Source organism: Mastigoproctus giganteus, chromosome 6 (genome assembly GCF_048544385.1).
Source record: "Mastigoproctus giganteus isolate SK-2022 chromosome 6, ASM4854438v1, whole genome shotgun sequence".
NCBI lineage: Eukaryota > Metazoa > Arthropoda > Arachnida > Uropygi > Thelyphonidae > Mastigoproctus > Mastigoproctus giganteus.
Window position 1 is genome coordinate 72,765,812 of NC_143580.1, and position 22,788 is coordinate 72,788,599.

A 22,788-nucleotide genomic window follows, 5' to 3' on the forward strand; every position below is an offset into this window, starting at 1 on the left:
AGTTACCTCTTTGAGTAACTCCCACTTCAGCACACTGTGATCACTGCCACCAAGTGGTTCATTTATCTGCAGATTCTTAATGCATGAAGAATCACTACTGATAATCAAATCAAGAGTATTACTCCCTCTAGTTGCCTCCCGAACATGCTGATGTAGAAAACAATCATCCAATAAATCCACAAAAGCCTTGCTACTGTGTGAGTGACCAGCCCCCAAATTCCAGTCAATATCTGGGAAATTAAAATCCCCCATTATAAGACTCTCTGATTTACTGGCCCACTCTATTTCTCCGAATAGTTTCTTATTATACTCATCAGAGTCATTAGGCCTATAGCACACTCCTACTCTCAATTTTGATCTCCCAATGCTTATGTCACACCAAACTGACTCGACACTGCACTGTCCAGCGATGTCGACTGGCTTCACTTCCTTGGATTTTATGTGTTTTTTAACTAATAGCATAACCCCTCCTCCCTTCCTATCCTGTCTATCCTTTCTGTAGACATTGTACTCCCCAAATTCCAGTTCTGCATTTCTTATATCTGTGTGACACCACGTCTCTGAAATCCCCACAATATCTGCCTTTGATGTTTTGAGCAACACCTCAAATTCATCAATTTCTGGAGGTCATGACCATAAAACAAAAACAATTTGCACTTTCCGGTTTATTGGGCTTTTCTGTTAGCACAATCTGTTATAAACGGGTAATAAACTTGATCTTATTGCATTTGTGATAATACCGATAACTGGAATTCTGTGGGTTTTTACATTACAGTGGTATGGTGAAATGAGTTCCCCTTAACTGAAATCTTCAATCATATAAAAAAACACACAAAATAAATTTTCAGAATCATCTCTTCATTCTTATTTACTTATTATGATGGTGAAGAGAAAGGGACCAATGGAAAGTGCTGGCAATACTAGGAAAAGAAATGAAGATGATTAATTAAGAAGAGCAGGACAAAGTTTGTTATCTATTGCATGGAATTTGGTCTCACTGCTTCAACAGTGAATACTATTTTAAGGGACTGTGCACGTATAAAAGAACATGTGAAAGGATCAGCTGTGATCACAAAACAGCATTCGGATGCTATATCGAAGATGAAAAAAGCTATTAATAATATGGATGGAAAATCAGATTCAAAAGCAAGTGCTCCTGAGTCCAATGGCCATTCAAGCAAAAGCAATAAGTATTTATGAAGATATTAAGGATAAAGTACGGCACACCCCAAGCCAAGTTCGTGGCAAGCAATGGGTGGTTTAATAGGGTTAAGCATCGCGCTGATTTCCAGAACATTAGCATATGTGGTAAGTTGTCAGCGCCGAATTCTGCAGCTGCAGAGAAATTTTGTGATATGTTGGGAAAAAACCCCTTCTAAATCTCCACAGCAGCATGCTTATTAGCTGGAGAGTTAATTCTGGCAATGATGCTCAAAAGGTAAAACTTGCTGACATTATGCCTGTCTCCTCTCTTTTTGTAATTTTATAATTTTGAAATTTTTGAAATTTTGTACACGTTTGTAATTTTTCCTGCGCATGAGATAAAAAAATTGAATAAATAATTCTATTTACATGTTTGTCAAACTTTTCTTTTTTGCTTCAATCAAATTCGATATGCACAGTTGCGAGTGCTGCATAAGCATTTAAGGAAATTCTGACTTGCGTAAAATTAGACTTATGTAGAGTTCTGCAGAAAACAATATTTACGTAATTCGGGGAGTTGCTCTATTAGAAAATGATAAAGACCTGGGGGAAATTGTGCAGTCGATATGAAATTCTCTGAACAGTGCAGACATGCTGCCATAACAGCTGATAAGGAGGTGATTATCCCTTTGTATAAGGCCATGGTTGGGCCACATCTTGAGTAGTGTGTATATGTCTAGAGGCCTCACTTTAGGAAGGATGTTGATCTGCTGAAATGCATGCATAGAAGAGCAACCGGATTGGTAATGGGAACAAAGGGGTGCTCTTACCTAGAAAGACTTCAGTTCTGCAAATTGCAGTGTCTCGAGACTAGGCATCTGTGGAGAGATCTGATTGAGGTGTTTAAGCACTTGAATGGATTGAGTAAGCTGAATGTGAATGGCATTCTTCCTCTTGCTGCAACCGCAAACGAGGGGTCATAAATTTAAGTATGGTTGCAGGATAGATGTGCAGAAGTTTGCCTTCAGCCAGTGGGTGGTTGATTGTTGGAACAGGCTTCCATTTGTTGTGGACGTGGATAGCTTGAATGAATTCAAGGAAGAACTAGACAAATTCTTGGAGCATATGGATGGGAGAAGTGTGTAGTGTTTTTTTTTTTTTTTTGCTGATGCTATATAAGATTGCTTTCTTGTATCATTTGCTGCTGCTGCTACTACTATTACTACAGAAAAGTTTGGCGCCTCCGTAGCCAGGTTGGAAGGAGCAGCAATGCGTAGCCCACGCTTCTTGATTAGACCGGGGTTCGAGCCCACCACCACCAAATATGGAGGATGTGGAAAGGTCAGGGAATGACCACCGCATATTCCTGGAGCAATATGGCCTTAGTTACTAATGCTCTTAAAAACCAAATAACAACAACAGAAAAGTTTAGGCTGGTGAAGGATTATGAGGAATCTCTAGCTAAGCAAGAGCAAAAAATGGAGATAATAGTTTCACATGCATGTGAATATAAATAAGAAAAGACTGAATCAGATCAGAACCTTTTGTAATGAGTGTGTGAAAGCTTCAGATAACCCAGCTGATGTTGCAGACGAATTGAGCAGGTACTTTGCATTGGTATTTACAATTAAACCACTCTTTGTGGTAAGGAGAGACTGTACAAGTGAAGCTTGGAAACCTGAAATTAGTTATATCGGAATTTCGGATGATTACTTATATTATTTATAAAGAGAGGCCAGTTAGTCCTGAAACCCAGACTGTCTTGTTTTGTTAAGGGGAAGTCTTGCCTGACCAATTTGATTGGATACTATGATGCAGTCACAAAAGAACTGGATGCAGGGAATTTTGATATTATATACTTGGATCTTAGAAAGGCTTTTGATACTGTTGCACATGGAAGACTGCTACACAAATTGGAGCAGTGTGACATTGGAGGCAAATTGCTGCTATGGATAAAGGGGTGGTTGAGGGGGAGAAGACAGAGAGTGGTAATCAATGGACACTGCTTATCGTGGACTAATGTTATTAGTGGAGTCCCTCAGGGCTCAGTGTTGGGTCCATTATTGTTTTCTGTATTTATAAATGATATTGATGATGGTATATCAAGCTTAATGTCCAAGTTTGCAGACGATACAAAGGTTGGCAGGGTTGTCAAGGACACTACTGACACTATGCTGCTGCAACAGGATTTGGAAAGGTTGAGCAGATGGGCTTCGAGGTGGCAAATGAAGTTTAACATTGACAAATGTAAAGTACTACACATGGGAAACAGCAACCCCTGAGCAATGTATCAACTCTGTGGTACTACACTGACAGTGGTAGAGAATGAAAGGGACTTGGGGGGTGGTTGTGCAGGCAGATATTAAGTTCTCTGAGCAGTGCAGACAGGCTGCGAGAGTAGCTCATGGTGTATTGTCAATGATATACAGGAATTTTTCCAGCAGGGATAAGGAGGTGATTATTCCCTTGTATAAGGCAATGGTCAGGCCACACCTAGAGTACTGTATACAGGTCTGGAGGCCTTATTTCACAAGAAGGATGTAGAGCTGCTGGAACGAGTACAGAGAAGGGCAACAAGATTAATAAATGGAACAAAAGGGTGCTCTTACGAAGAAAGGCTTAAGTTTTGCAAATTACAGTGTCTGGAGACTAGGCACCAGTGAGGTGAACTGATAGAGGTGTATAAAGCCTTGAATGGTTTGAGCATGCTCAATGCTGATGGGATTCTTCCTCTAGCTCAGAATAATCACCTGAGAGGGCATAAATTCAAATTGAGGAAAGACAGATGTAGGATAGACGTGCAGAAATTTGCCTTTAGCAAGCGGGTGGTTGGTTGGTGGAACAGACTTCCATCCTAATATAGCCTAAATAAGTTTAAGGCTCAGCTGGACAGGTATTTTGAACGAACAGAGGGGTGAAGTGGGTTTTTTTTTTTTTTTTTGGCTGATGCCGCATAAGCTTGCTTTCTTGCATCAAATGCCTCTACTAATGCTGTCACAGCAGCCTTATCTTTTAAGCAAATGGCCAGTTAACTTTTCGGATAGGCCATCTGTTTGAAAGTAGGGCTATACCAGTGGCGTAACCAAGTTTTTTGGGCTCTTAGGCAAATCATTTTGGCACCTCATTTTTATTAAAATAAATTTTAATTAGGTTTAATATTAAAATATTCAGTCATTTTAATAACATAAATATGTATTTTATTTACGATTTCCTTATCATTTTACAAACATCAAAAACATGAAAATTAATATTACAATACGATACTACTTATTAAATACAATTTGACAAATATAAAAATTATAACTAAATATAATTTTAAACATGCTATAACTAATAAATTTACGAAAAAAGTTAAAATGTTACTTTTCGCGCTTTTACATTTGCCAAATCATTACTAAAAGTAAAAATTTCTGAAAAGTCACTTTCTATGACACTATATTTTCAAATTAACAAATAAAAAAAATTGTCTGCTGATAAATCTTGTTTAATAAGTGTGATTACAATAAATTACAATATTGAATCGGCAGTTAGGGAGAGAGTACAGTTGAATACTTTTTTTTTATGAGATTTTCACACTCACTTAATATATCATCATTTGACATTATTTTTATTTTATTTTTTTCAGTTCTAGTATTGCAAAATATTTTTTTACTAACTTCATACTTCTGAAATGATTTTTAATTTGTATTGCAATTTTGTCTAAAACAGCAAAAAACGCTGATTTAAAAAAAAAAAAAAAAAAAACTGATCTCTATTATCAAACAAAAAATCGGAAGCTACTTCATCGTACTGTCTTTTTAGTTACACGTTGTCATTTGTCTTCAAATTTGGGATCTACCCCGAACTCCTTGGCAATTTGCTCATATTCGTATTTAATTTGTTCGAATGTTTTGTAAATTTTTACTGACTGATCCAATAGAGAAGTATATTCATCAAGGTCTATATCATGCTTCTGTAGAGTTTTTGAAGCATAATTAAATTCGCACATTACGTTATTCAAAAATATACAAATTAAAATAAAATCAAACGTCATCATTTGCTTCATTATTCTAAGCGCTTCGTCTCGGTCTGCTTTTTTAGTTGATTTAGGATTAATTTCTGTCAAAGCTTTTATAATATCCGCAAAACAAACTTTCACAGCTGTTATAGACTACCGGACCAGCGAGTAGGGTTGAGTTGTTGTTATTATTATTAGCTATATGGTGCAAGGAAGCCTGAGGCTTATGTTGCACCAGCCAAAAAAAAAAAAAAAAATTTCCTGCATTACCCTGAGAGAGCGAGAGAGAGAGAGAGAGAAGGGAATCACCAAGAAAGCAAGAAAGAGAAGAATGATTATATCCAGCTCAGGACCCTTGGCTTGCCAAGCCCATACTCACCAGATGTGAGCCCCTAGGGTAATTTTTCAGGTTTCCCAGTAAATTTAGAAAGATCTCATCTTTTTGTACTACAATATTTCCAAAAAAATATTATACAAATTTTGAAGAATGTCAAAAAATGATGAAACGTTATTACAACAATTTACGCTATCATTAATAACAAAATTTAAATTGTTACTTGCACAATGAATGTACTCTGCATTTGATTGGATTCCTTTAATGCGTTACCGCACACCATTACAAACCCCACTCATGGCATTAGCCCCATCATATCCCTGACCATAACATTTTTCAATGGGAATATTTAGTTTGTGTAATATTTTCATTATACAGGGTTATCGAAAAAGATGTTCGTGATTTCCTTTTTAATTATCTTCGGAAATGTTTGATAGATTGCTGTGATCGTAGCAGCAAACAGTGTGGTAACTCACTAATTTTTATTTGACACCTCAACAATGACCTTGGCTGCACCGTGAGTGTGCGCAGAATGACTCCTAGGCGCACCGCTTCAGTAAGATGGCCGCCGTGCAACAGTGTGTGTTGTGGTACGCCGACTTTCAATACCGATGTACGTCTGTATTGACGTTGCACTGTTATGACAGATTTAAATTCAGCATACCATAACCCACACTGCGCTTCCTGTTGCACGGCCATCTTACTGACACTGACTAAGGCGGTGCGCGTAGAGGTCATTCTGCGCACACTCACGGCGCAGCCAAGGTCATTGTTGAGGTGTCAAATAAAACTTAGTGAGTTACCACACTGTTTGCTGCTACGATCACGGCAATCGATCAAATATTTCCGAAAATAATTAAAAGGGAAATCACGGACGCCCTTTTCGATAAACCCCTTATTAACCGTCATCATTTCTGCCGAATGATCATTCATGTCATAGAATCCGAAAAAGGTTTCACAAATTTCAAAATCTTTGGATTTTTCATTTTCGTCGCGAATTATGTGAACATGTCGTACAATAACACTTAATTGATCCTTTTTTGTGAGACCTTGAGTAGTATCTAAAATTAGTGAATAGAATGGTTCTGAATTAATTCTTTTGTTAATTTGGTACCTAATCATTCTATCAACTCATTTTGGACAGTGGGGCTGAAATAAGTTACTGAACCAGATGGCTTATTAATAATTTGTTTCATTACGTCATCATAGTAGAAAGTAAATGGACTTGCGATAAAAAATTGCCGTTGTAATCTTCCGAAAATCCTTCCCGGTGACCGCAAAATCGGGCTAGCCGGGTGGGTAAAGTGCCTGCTTGGCAACCCAAAGGTCGCGGGTTCGAATCCCGCCTCGGGCTTGGATCAAAGTACTGCAAAAACCTTGGGAGGTGCATTATGGCCACAGAAGCCGATGCGCCAACAACTACCAACAAAAAAAAAAAAAAAAAGACCGCAAAATGCTAAAGAATTTTTAGCCAATATAAGCGTTATCCGAAATAACCGTTCTAGTACCATTTTCCAAAATGAGGATCTGTATCTTACTTGTTCCTCAAGATTTATCAATCGTTGCGTTCTTTTGCCACATTTCATGTATAGCACATGCCTCGATATGATGTAGTGTCTCGTAGTCGTCCTTTCGTTCGATATCGCCAATTGCAACTTTGTTCAGTTGCATTTGGCGTAGTTGACTTTTAATATTTGAAAACAGCCATGGTTGGCAATATGCAGAATCTAAAATTCGTGAGTAGCACAACCACAAACGAGGAACTGGGCCATAAGTTGAAGTAAAATAGTAGTACATGTCAATAAAACTTCTGTTTTGTTGTTCAGGATACCTTGGAAATGATCCTTTAGGTTTCTGAGGTGACAAACTCATAATGTTTATTTTTGTTTCATGGGAAATGTTGATGTCCACGTATTCTCCAAGGTAGCTCGAGGGAATAAACGGTGCAGTGCGTTCAACACTAATTTCCAACGAAGGCATATCTACGATTGTTGAATTGTTTTCGTTTGATGACCCTGCTTGATTTAAATGATCCGCAGATATATTTACACCGGCATCATTCTTTTCCGATTCAGTATTGGTCTTTACCTTCCTCTGGACATAATCCATTGCTGTGTTTTGTAAAGAAATGATCTAATTTAGGTAATTTATTGATCTTGTTCTTTTGCTTTCTTCATTGTTCTACGATTGTTGAATTGTTATCTACGGCATATCTACGATTGTTGAATCGTTTTCGTTTGATGACCCTGCTTGATTTAAATGATCCGCAGATATATTTACACCGGCAACATTCTTTTCCGATTCAATATTGGTCTTTACCTTCCTCTGGACATAATCCATTGCTGTGTTTTGTAAAGAAATGATCTAATTTAGGTAACTTATTGATCTTGTTCTTTTGCTTTCTTCATTGTTCTTTTTTGGGCTCGACTCTTTCCCTTTTTCTTTTCATCCATTTTTAACTAAAAATTTGATTAATTTAATTTTAAAATTAAAAATTTTCAAACTATTTTAAATAGTAATAATAAACAACTACATTTTTGTATGCCAATTGCTGTTTTGATAATGACTTTAACTTGAACAAACTTGAATTGAAATTAATCAACTAACAACTTTTGGCCACCGTGCATAGCTAAATGTTCGTAAACGTGAGGCGTATCCCGAACGCCATATACTAAACGAACGGGCGTTTGATCACTATACAAAGTTGCATTTGTAAAAGCAAAATAAAGACTACCGCCGCCTGGGTTTGTTATGTTTTGGTGAAAATATATAAAAAGAATTCCTTCCTTATTTTAGATGTATCACATTGTTGAAGAGCTCAGTGAGAAAAATAGTTTCATAACATTAGGCCTGACGTAGCCCAGTGGTCAGGAGCGAGAGTGCATAGCACGCGTTCCTTGAGTGGACCGGGGTTCAAGCCCGTGACTACTAAATACGATAAATATTTGTATTGACGATTTATTGTAAACTCTACTGACTTGGTTGTCGTGCCGGAGTATAAACAGAAAATTTATTTATTTATTTATCTTGCGTCTGTCTGTAGGCCTTAGCGTATTAGGGTCGACCCCCTACTTGCATCTGTTTGTGGGTCCTGGTGGAGTAGGGGCCCCCTGGTGTTTGCCTACTTTTGCTATACGGTAGCTACGTCCCTAGGCTGTACCACGGCAGTTCGCCCGCCGCAAAGGGAAATTTTGTTTTTCTATGAAATTTAAATCCTGTTAGCTGCGAAAAAATTTGAAAGACAAGATGTTCTGTAAGCCTTATAAAGAAAAAGTTCAGCTTTTTTTATTTATTTATTTTTTTTTTTAATGGATTCTTAAATATAAATACCATCATTGATATGCCGGGTTGTTTTCTTAATATTTCCAAATTGTTAAGTGCTGGATTTTACAGAGTTTACTGTGTATATTGAAATATTGGACCGATTTTTCATCTTGGGTTTAGCGCGGATTAAATCATGTTCACGGGAACTATCGCACCTAAACTGCTAACAATAGCAGGCATGTGGATTTTATATTTATAGAGATTGTAATGTACAATATAACTGTCACCGTCCTCCCCACACCGGGTGAAAAAAGGCCCGGGTTCGAATCCCGTCGATGACGCGAGGAACTTTAATGGGCTTTTTTCACTCCGTGGCTGAGTTAGTCGGTCTCAGGCGTAGTTAGCAAGGTTTTTCCCCAGAAACTGGGGTTTTTCGTCCAGCAAAACAGACAAATCGACCATAGAACACACACACAATTAACAAGCATAAGACACAGCACGGCATATGAATTTAATTATTCGGGTGGCCTAAAAATAACAGTTTGGTTTGTACAATATAACTACAATCGTTTTACAAACATACCATTAAATTGCAAATAGTGTGAATAACTGTATTTTTTTTTTTTTTTTTTTTTTTTTTTTACAAGTCTGTTAATGAAAAGTAAAATTTTGAGACTGAATTATATTAAAAGCCGATTTCCTTGGCCATCATTTTGTGTTGCATTTTAATGGTTTTCACTGGGGAAAACCTTAGAAGACTATAGCATCACCATCTAAAATGCGTCTTTAATTGAGAAATTTATATTGATTTGTCAGGTCTTTTATAACTGCTGTTAACATTCAGTCCTGCCTAGCATTCACAGCTGAGAGAGAGACGCTACACACCAAAATTCTGGAGCTCGTTGGTTTCCGCGCCTGCTCGTGTCATAAGGTTTACGTCGTATTTATCCATTGAGAGTTTACGTCTTTTCTATGGGTGTTGACGTTACAGCTTCACCGCAGGACGGACATGCTTTCCAGTTTATCGTCCTTTAAAGGATTACTTTTTTTAAAATGTGTTTGTTCCACTACGCTCCTGTGCATTACTTGTTGATTTTTTTGTAATGTGCATGGAAATGGACAGATGTTTTGAGTTTACTATTTGATTGTTACATAATGTGCGCCGCACACCGGCAGCATTTTATTAACCTATCACACCTCGTGGATAGTGCAAGAGTTTCGCGTTTGTTATGGGATGCATTTACAGTTTGATAGACTAAAATCTGATGAAGATCCTTTTAACCTCGAAATTTGTTTGTAAGTATTACAATTTCAGACTTGCTTAATGTTTTTATTTTGTTTTTAATGTATAGTGATGTACTACAGTTCTGTTTACAGGTAATGCAAGAATAGTTGCATATCTTTGGGAACATTTTCTGTATTATTATTATTTATTACTTCATATGTGTATTCAATTTACCACTTCAGTAATGCGCGGATTTCATAACACTATTAGTCACGTGGAGGACTATTGTCTTCCAATTTAAAAATTAACTTTTGCGCATGCGGATCGCCTTTTTCTTTCTAATATCATAATAGATGTTATTGGTAATGTACTTAGAGACTGATATTGAGCCTAAGTTTCTGGGTGAAAAAGCATTATTGTAAATGAATTATCTAATGCCCAATACTGATAGAAAATTCACTTAGGTTGAACAAGAAATAAAGATGGCTGTACATTTTGAGGAAAATATTTCTCATGAACATTAAAAACTACTCTCTTTTTTTTTTTTTTTTTTTTAGTTGCACATTGGGCTTAGATTTCCACTATTTTAAGGAAAATAGTGTAAATCTAAGCACTTCAACTGGGTGAGGGCTCTTTAATTTCTGGAAGTTATACCCATAATTATTAGATGTTTTTTAGAAATTTCTGTACCACTTACTTTTTTTATTATTGTTTTATTATTATTAGCCATATGGTGCAAGGAAGCCTGAGGCTTATGCTGCACCAGCCAAAAAAATTTTGAATACACTGAGAGAGAGAAGTAGGAGGGAATCACCAAAAAAGGGAAGAATGATGATATCCAGCTCAGGACCCTGGGTGTGCCAAGCCCATACTCACCGGATGTGAGCCCCCCGGGGTAATTCAGTGAATGATTTTCTCTCCTTATAACATTTCAACTTCACACACTGTATGAATGGTAAGAATATTTGCTGATATCAAGGCAGTGTTAAGTGAGTTGGAAACTGCTTGCTTGGGGAGGGGTAGTTACATAGACTAATAGATTAACAGGAGCTGCAAGCAGAGGTGAAACAGATTTTGTGCTACTTCTCTTCAGACATGCGGCAGCCTGGAAAGCAAGATGTTGTGGACTAGTGTCTGTTGCGGATTCTCGTGGGACAAACAAATATATATGCTGTTAGAGTTAAAGAACAGAAACAAACACATGATGGTGCTATTCAGGCATAAGTGATTTGGAATTTGAATGTGGTGAGTACAATGGGCACAGAGAGGACAGACAGGATGAAGGGAGTGTTATGCTCTCGGATAAGAACCACATATAATCTAAGGCAGTTAGATAGTGTGAACCAGAGCTGTAATGCTCAATACATTCTACGTTGATATCAATATTTGTAAAATAATAAGAGAAGTTTACCTCAATATAGTACGTAGAACACTTCCGTATGATACTCTCCAGAAATTAAAATGAAATAATTAAAAATCAATTTAACACAATTAAAAATCATTAATTAATTATTTTTAATTGCTTTAAATTGATTTTTAATTATTTTTTAAATTATTTGTTACTCTAATGTAAGTTTCTCGATTTTTTTCGTTTTAATTTCTGGAGAGTATCATACGCAAGGGTTCGACGTACTAGTCTAAACTAAACTTCTCTTAATTAATCTAAACTTCTCTTATTATTTTACAATCTAAGGCAGTGTACCTGTGGATAAGAGTGGCTAGTGCAATGTTGGGTCAGTTTGTGTTATTAGTACTGGGAAAAACATAAATGACTGTAGTGGTATTTCCTAGGCCAAATGACTGATGAGGACAATGAACAGCTGAACAGATAAATAGAGTGGGCAAGCAAATCAGAATGTCTTATAATGAAGGATTTGAACTTTACAGATATTGACTGGAAGTAGTGGGTATATGGCTCATACAATAGCACAACCTGACTATTGGATAACTGCTTTCTACACAAGCATGTTAGAAAGGCAACAAGAGAAAGCAATACACTTGATCTGATTATTGGCAGTGACCTTCATCCATTAGGAATCTCCTGATAAGGAACCACTATGTGGCAGTTATCATAATATATTGATGTAGGATTTACTTAAAGATGTAACTACTGTCAAAGGTAAAGGAAAGAGATATTGTTTTTGTTAAGATGACTACAGTGGTCTCAAACAGTTTTTAAATTCTTTTCAGTGAGACTAACTAATGATTTCACCAAATAAATATTGTAAATGGGAAGCATACTGGGGTAATTGTAGAAGCTGCTGAGGTATTATTCAACATTTAGGCCTAAATGGGTGTCAGATGAACCGATGAGACTAGTGCAATGTCAGACAAATTAGTTAATGTATGCAGTGCAGTACATTTCAGAAATATTACCAAATAGCAGCAATTCATGATTTATTTAAAAAAAAAAAAAAGCAAAAACCAACAACTTTTATGTGCGAACTGAGAGCAGTTGGTTTCTGCACATCTACCATATTGCCCATTCATTCCTCCAATTAGACTGAAGGCCATTGATTTAGTTACAGCAGTGGTTTTCAGCCGGGGTGCTGCAACAACATTCCAGGCGTGCCGTGTAATTTGAGTTTAAGTTATTTAAACTTTTTTTTTTTTTTTTTTTTGAAATTTATATATTTATATTATAAAAAGGTGTACAATATCCATCGTACCGTATCCTTTTAATTTTGTGGTGATAAATAACACTAGTTTACAAATTTAAGTTTGTTCACTGGGGTGTGAATTTCAGTAGGTCCTACTGCCGAAATATGTTGCTGTGATTTCATGTATGACTTAGATTTTTTTCTATCACATCCAGGTACCTCACAATTTAAGAAATAAAAAAGTATTGTTTTTTATAATAGGATTCTTCTTCTTCTTTAATGCTGCCGAATGGCGTTTGCGACTTCGTTTTGATATTGTTCTCTGTCTAGCGCTGCGTGTAGAATTTGTGCTGTTGTCATGTGAAGCCAGGTGTTGATGTTATCTAGCCATGCCATTTTCGGTCTGCCTGGGCGTTTCTTGCCTTCGATCTTTCCCTCCAGGATGAGTGGTAGTAGGTGATATTTTTGTTGGTTCCTAGCGATGTGACCTAGGTATTTGCATTTCCTGCTAATGATGGTTTTGAGCAGGTCCCGTTCCGTGTGCATGTCCTGCAGGACCTGTGCGTTGGTTATCTTGGCTGTCCACGGAATTTTCAGCATTCTTTGGTAGAGCCACATTTCGAAGGCCTGGAGCTTTTTTGTAGTGGCTGATGTTAGAGTCCAGGTTTCTACACTGTAGAGCAGTATTGGCCAGATGTAGCATTTCAATGTGCGTAATTTGAGCATGATGTTCAAGCTTCTGTCGGTGAGGAGGGTTCTCCATTTGGTGAATGCCTGCCTGGCTTGTTCAATTCTGCTTTTGATTTCGGCCTCATGGTTCAGCTGGTCATCAATGAGTACTCCGAGATACTTGAAGCGGTGTATTTGCTCTAATTTTTTGTTGTTTAGTTTGATCGTGATATTGCTTGCAGTCCTGCTGACCTTCATCACCTTTGTTTTCTTTTTGTTGATTCGTAGCCCCCATGCTTGGCTTTCTATGTCCACTTCGTTCAAGATGGTCTGTAAATCTTGTTCTGAATCCGCTATTAGTGCTGTGTCATCGGCATATCTTAAGTTATTGATGTAGTGTCCGTTAACTTTTATGCCGATGTTCTTGTCAGCCAGTGTTTGGTCGAAGATCATTTCCGAATAGATGTTAAAAAGAATGGGAGATAATGGACAGCCTCAGCCTTGCCAGACTCCTTTTTTTATTGGAATTGGGTCTGTCAGGTCGTTGTCATAGCGAAGCCGGGCTGTTTGATTCCAGTAGAGAGTTGTAATAAAGTTGATATCATTGTTTTCAAGCCCAAGTTTTCTCAGTCGGTCAATTAGGCGGTCGTGGTCTACTGAATCGAAGGCTTTCTCGTAGTCAATAAAACATATATACACGTCTTTTTGATGTTCATAGCACCTTTGTAGCAATATTTGTAAACAGAAAATTGCTTCTCTGGTGCCTAGTCCCCTGCAGAATCCGAACTGTGTGTTTCCTAGTGCACTTTCGCACTTACATCTTATCCTTTGCTGAATCACCTTGAGGAAGACTTTTAGCACCTGGCTCATTAGACTGATCAGCCTGAAGTCTTCGCATTTCCGGCTGGTAGCCTTTTTTGGTAGGGCCACAAAGATGGATTGGAGCCATTCGGATGGAATGTCATTGTTGTAGATTTGATTGAACCATTTCGTTAGTTGCTGGATGTTGCTGTAGTCTAGTTGTTTCAGCAGTTCCACATGAATCTGATCAGGTCCACAGGCCCTGCCTGGCTTTGTTATTCGGATGGCATGTTCCACTTCAGATGTTAATATGTGGAGATTGTCTTCCTGTGTTTGTTGTTGCGTTTCTGCCGGTTTTCTGTTGGTGCCGAACAGATTGTATATATAGCTCTTCCAGGTGTCGAGTTTGGCTTGTTTGCTTAGTATAGGTTGATTGTTGTCCGTATATAAACTTGGGATAGGAGCCGGTTTGTAGATGTTTCCAGCTTCTTGTGCAGGTTATAGTTGTCATTTTTCTTGATTAGGTCTTCGATTTCTGCACACTGATCTTCCATCCATTTTTCCTTCGCCTTCCGGATTTCCTGTTTGATCTTTTGTTGTATTTCTTTGTATTTTTCCCGGTTGTTGTTGCTTTTGAATATTCTCCGTTCATCCATTAGGTCTAGTATGTGCTGGGTCATCCACCGTTGTTTCTTTTTCGACGCCTGATGTCCTAGCAGGGTTTCTGCTGTTTCATTGATGCACTGTTTGAGTGAACGCCCGAATGCTTGCACGTCTGTTGTTACTGCTTTGATCGATCAGATTGTAGTGTTGAGATGAAGCTGTACTTGTCGCCTGTTGGCGGTGTTCTTCAGTTTCTCCAGGTCGATTCTTTTTGTTGTGCTTGTGCGTTTGACTGCTCGTAATTTCAGACGTAGTGTTGCTATTACTGGGTTATGGTCTGATGATATGTCAGCTCCGGGGTAAGTTTTTGCCTTGAGGACACTTGACTTATATCTGATGTTGATTAAGATGTAGTCAATTTGGTTCCTGACGATATTGTTGTCAGAGTCTTGTGGTGAGGTCCAGGTGTATAGTCGACGAGGTGGTAGTTTGAACCAAGTGTTGGCAATGCTAAATTTTTCTTCTTGGCAGAACTGGACGAGTCTGTCGCCTCGTTCATTCCGTGTCCCCAAGCCATGTTCTCCGACTATATTTTGTAGCTTTCCTTGACCGATTTTGGCATTAAAGTCACCGAGGATGACCGTCATGTCGTGCTTCTTCAGCGACTTTAAAGTGTTGCTTAGCTTGTCGTAGAACAATTCAATTTCTTGATCGTCTTTGTCCGCTGTTGGTGCGTAGACCTGGAGCACATTCAGGTTGATCTTGTTGCCTGCTAGCTGTAGTAGTGCGATTCGTTCCGATATTGGGGTGAAACTGGTGACTTTGTTGGCCAGTTGTTTGTGGACAACGAAAGCGACGCCATACGTCTGCTTGGTGTTCTCTTCTCCTCCGGAACAGAAGACGTGGTGGTCGTTTGATATAAACTTCTTTGTTCCAGGCCATTTGGTTTCGCTTAGCCCAAGTATGTTGATGTTAATGCGTTCCATTTCTTGTAAAGCATTGGCTAGTTTTCCTGGTTGTAGTAGGCTTCTAACGTTCCATGTAGCTAGTTTCAGAAAATTCTTCGACGCAAGCTCGGAGATTCTTAGCACCCCTGCCCCATTCAAGGGACGCCGAGACTCGGAGCCGTGGTTTATTTTGCTTGCTATCATTGAAGTTTTCAAGGGAAGGATAATCCAAGTAGTTTCCCGTTGCTTTCTTGGATCACAATTTAGTTGAAAAGGTCGTGTGTGGACCTTTTGAAACGGGTTTCGTCTGACGTCTCCACTGAAACATTTCCGCCATGGAAGGCCCTTCTGGGAGCATATATCTTTCGGTGCTTTAGTAGTTTAACAAATTAAACTACTAAACCTGCCGCAGCCATATAAATGGAGTAGCTCTTATTCAGTGATGAAGCTGCCTCGTGATGTCATAATTTTACGCAATTTATGCCAAATTTCTAGTCACCACTGACCAAGCAGGTGGCACTGCTGTAGTTTTATCTCCTGGAAACAACCAAATGGCTGACTCGGTAAAATTACTGTGATAGGATGATAGGATTACATTTTCATATATCAAAAAATACGTAAATACTAACAAATATTAATCAAAATTCTGAAACTTTCATTAATCAGACCTTTGTCTCTTTGTTTGAAAAGAACTTTTAATCGTTTTTCTTTTATGTACAGTGCCAGGTTTCTCTCTTTTTAAACACCAGCAGTAGTCGGCCATCATGCTTGTATTCCACCTTCCCTGGTACCTCTGCTCCATTTCCTTTATGTTCTGATGGAATCTCCCCCCTTGTTCTTCGCTCATCTGTGCAAGATTTTCGGGGGGGAAATCAAGATGGGCATGCGAAAAGTGAATTTTGATGCTCGTATTGCAACCTAAATTGAAGCTTTTCAAGCATGTTTTGAACAATTTTCTCATAATCCTGTGATTTGTGATTTTCTAGAAAGCTTTCCATTACACTTTTAAAAGCAATCCATGCTTCCCTTTCAACGTCAGTCATAGTAGTTTCAAACTGACCGTATAAAACCAATTTTCTAATTTGGGGACCAATGAAGATACCCTCCTTAAGTTTTGCATCAGATAAGCCGGGAAATTTACTGCAAAGGTACTTAAAGCAGTTGCCATCCTTATTAAATGCTTTTAACAAATTGCTTCATTATGCCTAACTTGATATGCAGTGGAGGTAAAAGTATTTTATTTGGCTTCACCAAACTTTCGTGCACAATATTTTTTGACCCCAGTGTAAGATTGTGCCTCCGAGACCATTGCTTCTTTGTTCAATGCAGCACTTTAACTCTGCTATCCCATTCACAAATAAAGCATGACATTTTAGTGTACCCACTCTGTTGCCCCAACAACATACATAACACTTAAGTCTCCACATAGTTGCCATTCATGATCTTGATATTTAATTTTCTCCAGAAGCAACTTTAGATTGTCATAAGTTTCTTTTAAGTAGACTGAATGAGCAACTGGCAGATGTGTACTTATCTCCATTATACAAGAGAACACCTTTTAAACTAGTCTTAGAAGAGTCTATAAATAGTCTCCATTCACTAGGAACATATGATGGAGCTCCTAAGGCACTTATTAAACCAGCGATATCACTGCAATATACGAGAGGACCTTCTTGTGAAAAATACTGTATAAACACCCTTTCACGATTTCTGTATCAGGAAAATGATGTACCTGGTGCAAGTAAGTTCTTCGTTTGAAGTCTGAATCCCAGAATTTCAGCAGCATACTTTGGAAGACCTAAGTCCCTTGCTAAATCGTTCAGTTTAACTTGTGTAAATTGCTGTGGCATGAAAATATTTTCTGGTTGATAACATTCCTCTTCACTAACCCTTTAGCTTCTGCTTCGGTGGAAGAAGATGTGGACTCCAAAGTTTCTGGTGGAGGTTTTACAGGCAGATCAGGTCCATGCGGAACTGGTCTTATGGCTTACGGTAGATCTGGATATTTGATCTCCTTTTTATTTTTGAATTGTAACCTTTAACGTCACATACACAAAAATAACATTTAGCATGGCCTACTGGCTCGCGCCACACCATAGGAATAGCAAATGGCAAGCACACCTTTTTTCCTTGACTCCATTTTCTAAGATGTTCGACACATGTATGGCATACTTTATGCGGTGCCCACGATTTATTCTGATCGCCTAGTTTTATGTCAAAGTATGCATAATTAGAGGGGAACAGGTATCCTGTGTGTTATCAGACACTCAGCCTAAAACACTGATGGATCCAATATCTCTCTATTACAGAAGATTTAGGAGAAGTCCGGTTGGCCTGCCTCCCTAAAATCCACTCATGCACACCTTCTCGATGGTAAGCCCTGTTACGTCACTTAGGTGGCAACGAACGTGTAGAGTGGTTCTCTTCAAGACGCCTGGTCAGCGTGAAGAGGAAAAGACCAAACCCTCCAGCAATATGAAAGCACGACGAAACAAATGGCCCTCAGTCCCCAGCAGCTTTCACTCTCCCTCTTACGGCAGCGAGAGGATTAGAGTGGAAGCAGAGGGTGCTAAGAATCTCTGGGTACGACCAGGCTGCCATGCACGGAAACTGAACTTGGCCTGTTATAACGTAAGAACACTCGTCGGTGAAGACAGGATATTAGAGCTGGAAAAGGAATTAGAAAATGTGAATTGGAATATCATCAGTTTGGCTGAAACAAGAAGAAGAAATGAATCACTTATAAGTTTATCAAGTGGAAATCTGCTGTACACCAATGGAAACAGTGAAAGGAGTGAAGGTGGAGTTGGGTTTCTGGTCCATAAAGATTTTAAAAACAACATTTTGGAATTCAAAAGTACATCACCAAGAGTGTCAAGACTAATACTCAAGATTTCTAAGAGATACAAGCTAAAGATTATAATGATTTATGCACCAACATCGAGCCATGATGATGAAGAGGTTGAAGAAATGTACACCGAAATTGAGAGTCTTCTAGATGAGCAGAAAACCCACTACACTATTATTATGGGAGACTTCAACGCTAAGGTTAGAAAAAGACAAAACAGCGCAGAAAGGGGAACTATAGGAAATTTTGGAATTGGTGAAAGAAATGAAAGAGGTGAAAGACTTGTGGAATTTGCAGAATCTCAAGGACTGTCAGTAATGAACACTTTTTTCAAGAAAAGGGTGAACAGAAAGTGGACATGGAAGAGTCCAAATGGATTAACTACTAATGAAATCGACTTCATCCTCACTAACAGAAGATATATTGTGAATGATGTCACCGTCCTGAATAAGGTAAATGTTGGAAGTGATCACAGAATGGTAAGATGTACACTTGATATAGATGTAGGAAAGGAAAGGAAAAAACTGACTCGAGTAAATAATACAAAGGTCTTTGAGATAACAGAAGAGGAGAAAAAGCAGTATGTACTGGAACTTAAGAACAAGTATGAGCTTCTGCAGACTGCTGAGGACCAAGATATCGACGAGGAATATTACAACTTTTTGAAAGTGATAAAGCCCAAGAAACCTATAGGGAAAAAGAAATCCAAAGAAGAAAAAATTAGTCAAGAAACACTTGTCATGATGAACCGAAGACGACAAATGAAAAGCAAGAAAAACACTGACAGGGAGAAAATTGAGTATACTGAGTTATGCAAAGCCATTAGAAAGAGACTCAGAGAGGACATAAGAAGATTTAACACAAGAAAAGTAGAACAAGCATTAAGGGAAAACAAAGGATTTAAATCAGCAGCCATGAGCAGTAATACAGAAAGACAAATGATACTGAAACTGAAGAATAGCGATGGTGTACTTATAAACAGCAGAGAAGGCATAATTCAAATAGCAGAAGACTACTATAGAGAATTATACAAGGAGCAGGGGAATGATGCCAGCAGTGGGGAAGATGGATTGCAAAATAGCAACACATACGACATACCCAATATTCTTCCTGATGAGGTAGAACATGCATTGAAGAAAATGAAGAATCAGAAAGCCCCGGGGGAAGATGAAGTTACTGTAGAGTTGTTAAAATTGGGAGGAAGAGACATAACACAAAAACTGGCAAGGTTCTTCACAAAGTGCATTAGAAAAGGTGTGATGCCTAAGCAGTGGAATAATGCAATCATAGTTTTGCTGCATAAGAAAGGAGATAAATCAGAAATTGGAAATTATAGACCAATTAGCTTGTTATCCCACATCTACAAGTTGTTCACAAGGGTCATTACTAACTGATTAGAAAGAATACTTGATGAGAATCAACCGAAAGAGCAAGCTGGCTTTAGGACAGGATTCTCAGCTATGGATCACCTTCATGTAATATCACAGCTAATGGAGAAAGCAAATGAATATAAAACACCATTATGCCTGGCATTTGTGGATTATGAAAAGGCATTTGACTCCATACAGCATAAGGCAATGTTTCGGGCACTGGAAAGACAAGGCATTGATACCCCATATATTATGATTTTGAAGAAAATATACGAGAGTGCTACCTCCTTTATTAGACTAGACAAAGACAGTAGGAAATTTAAAATTGAGAAAGGAGTTCGACAAGGAGACACAATATCTCCGAAGCTGTTTACTGCTGCCGTTGAGGAGGCTTTCAGAAGATTAGACTGGTCGCAGAAAGGAGTCAATGTGAACGGAGAGTACCTAAATCATTTACGATTTGCAGATGACATTGTGGTCATAAGCCATGATCCCAAAGAATTAGAGGAAAATCTTAATCAGTTATGCACAGCTAGTAAGGATTTTGGACTAAAGATGAATATGGCTAAAACAAAAGTAATGATGAACAAGTATGACACAAAAAGGGAAATAATGATTGAAGGAGCAGTAATTGAAAAGGTGGAGTCATATACTTATCTCGGACAAGTTATTAGCTGTAATAATGATAAATGGCTGGAAGTCAAGAGAAGAATAAATTTTGGATGGATAGCATTCAGGAAATATAGTCACATACTGAAGAGCAATATCCCAGTTTGTCTGAAACGTAAAATAATGAACCAATGTATACTCCCCACCATGACTTATGGAAGTGAAACTTGGGCACTCACCAAAAGAATGGAAGAGAAGCTGAGAACTACACAGCGAAGAATGGAACGAATCATATTGGGAATCAGACTGTTAGATAAGAAGAGAAACACATGGATTAGGCAACAAACTCAAGTAAAGGACATTCTTATCAAAACTAAAGAACTAAAATGGTCTTGGGCAGGACACATAGCTCGAAGACATGATGACAGATGGACTAAGAAAATAACAGAATGGTATCCAAGAGGAGCTAGAAGAAAACCTGGAAGACAAAGGCGGAGATGGATAGATGAAATTCATGAGTTTGTGGGCAGTAAATGGATGTCCAGTGCTCAAAACAGAAGGAACTGGAAAGTTGCTGGAGAGGCCTTCATCCTGCAGTGGATTGAAAATGGCTGATGATGATGATGATGATGATGATGCATAATACGATTTTTTTACAAAATCGGTAATATTTCGCCTGACGTATGTAACAAAATATGTCGGGACTGTTTATACACTTTCTGATTGCCATACAATCCACTGCCATTTCTCAGCCCATTAACCCAATTTTCCTAAATCTTTTTGCTGTAGCACCTGATACAACCCTGATGATAACCACCCTGCAACCTTTGTATCATCTGCAAACTTAGACATTAAGTTTGATATACCTTCATCAATATCATTTATAAATATTGAAAAGATGAAAGGGCCCAACACTGAACCTTGGGGAACTCCAATAATAATGAGAGGTCCATGAAGAGCAGTGCCATTGATAACTACTCTCTTGTCTTCCACTTAACTGTCATGTTATCCAGGGGCTCACATCTGGTGAGTATGGGCTTGGCACACCTAGAGTCCTGAGCTGGATATCATCATTCTTCTCTTTCTTGGTGATTCCCTTCTACTTCTCTCTCTCCGCAGCATAAACCTCAGGCTTCCTTGCATCGTATGGCTAATAATAATAATAGCAGTAACTTGCCCTTAATGCCACATTGCTTCAGTTTGTAAAGCAGTCTTTAATGTGCAACATTGTCAAAAGCCTTCCTGAAATCCACTTTCAATGTAATTGAAACATTTTCAATAAAAAAACTTTGTCTTTCATGTGTTATTTAGTGTGACTTAATTAATTTGTTCTCATAAGATGGCCAACTACTACACTTCTGTGCCAAGTGATTATCGCTTTGTAGTGAAAAATAACTTTAGTGCAACTTTATCTTTAGACTTGGAAGCTCATTTTCCTGGGTTTTGCGAGAGACTTTCATTCAAGGATTGATGTTATATCTGCAGATTGTAAAGATAACATCATGATTAATTTCTTTTTACTATTATTTTCAGAAATATTGGATCATGATCACATATTTCAGCAGATTATTTTGAAAATTTTGTTTCTATCTAGTTAAACTTGGGAACAAAGAAGTTGCATAATCTTTTCATATTTATCAGATGTGATAACTTGGCAGCTATCCTGTTTTATCCCTTAGAATATCTGTTTCTTTAATTGTTATTTGACAGCCAGTCTGAGTAATGCATTTAATGTGGAAGATGTCTGTCATTTGTTGAACTGTATATGCTATCCATACATCCTACTTAATAAAGCTCTTACACCTTTTGCATTAGCAGTCATTTCTACAGTCTGACTGATTTCTTCAACCCAAACCAAAATTTCTTAAGTATTTGCTCAAAAAGTGATATTCTGAAAAAACAGTATGATATTACTGACAGTTAAAAGAAGCCTATGCATAAGAGAAACTGAAATACCACCTATTGTATCTAGATGCCAAAAAAAAAAAAAAAAAATTCTTATGCGATATTTAAATATTTTTTTAACGAATGCAATCCTGGAATTTTTTATTGTTTTTTTTTTTTTTTTATTTTGAATCTTCCTGATGTATTCCTCGCAGGCAGTTTTTATTTTTTCTAGCTGGATTGTGTTTGTCATGCATTCTGAGAGAGACTGTAAGCTACAGAGACATGAAGGATTTAATCATATTAAAACTTTGTGTATTTTTATCTTTTCTTCTCCATTATCAGTAATTGTGATATTTGCATTACTAGATTATACGTGATGTCTAGTTAATTATTTTGTTTAATTATTTTGTTTAAAGGTTTTGCCAGTATGGTAATTTTTACATATTGGACTCTTTCTAAGTCTGTGATTTTTTTTCTCAAGGTTGGTGTGC

The 22,788-nt window shown here is 37.8% G+C and overlaps 1 protein-coding gene across 4 annotated transcripts in view; it reads left to right on the top strand.

Moving 5' to 3' along the window:
* The window catches only part of Pask (PAS domain containing serine/threonine kinase), a 413,885-nt gene that overhangs the window by 49,496 nt on the left and 341,601 nt on the right, over positions 1 to 22,788 (top strand). For 2 of the 4 annotated variants that reach the window (XM_090376046.1, XM_090376048.1), the window contains exon 1: positions 9,684 to 10,034. The exons of the other annotated variants lie outside the window; for them this stretch is intronic. The gene's annotated coding sequence lies outside the window, so the exon portion shown is untranslated. Of the gene's footprint in view, positions 1 to 9,683; positions 10,035 to 22,788 lie in introns of those variants that run through there. 4 annotated transcript variants of the gene reach the window in all.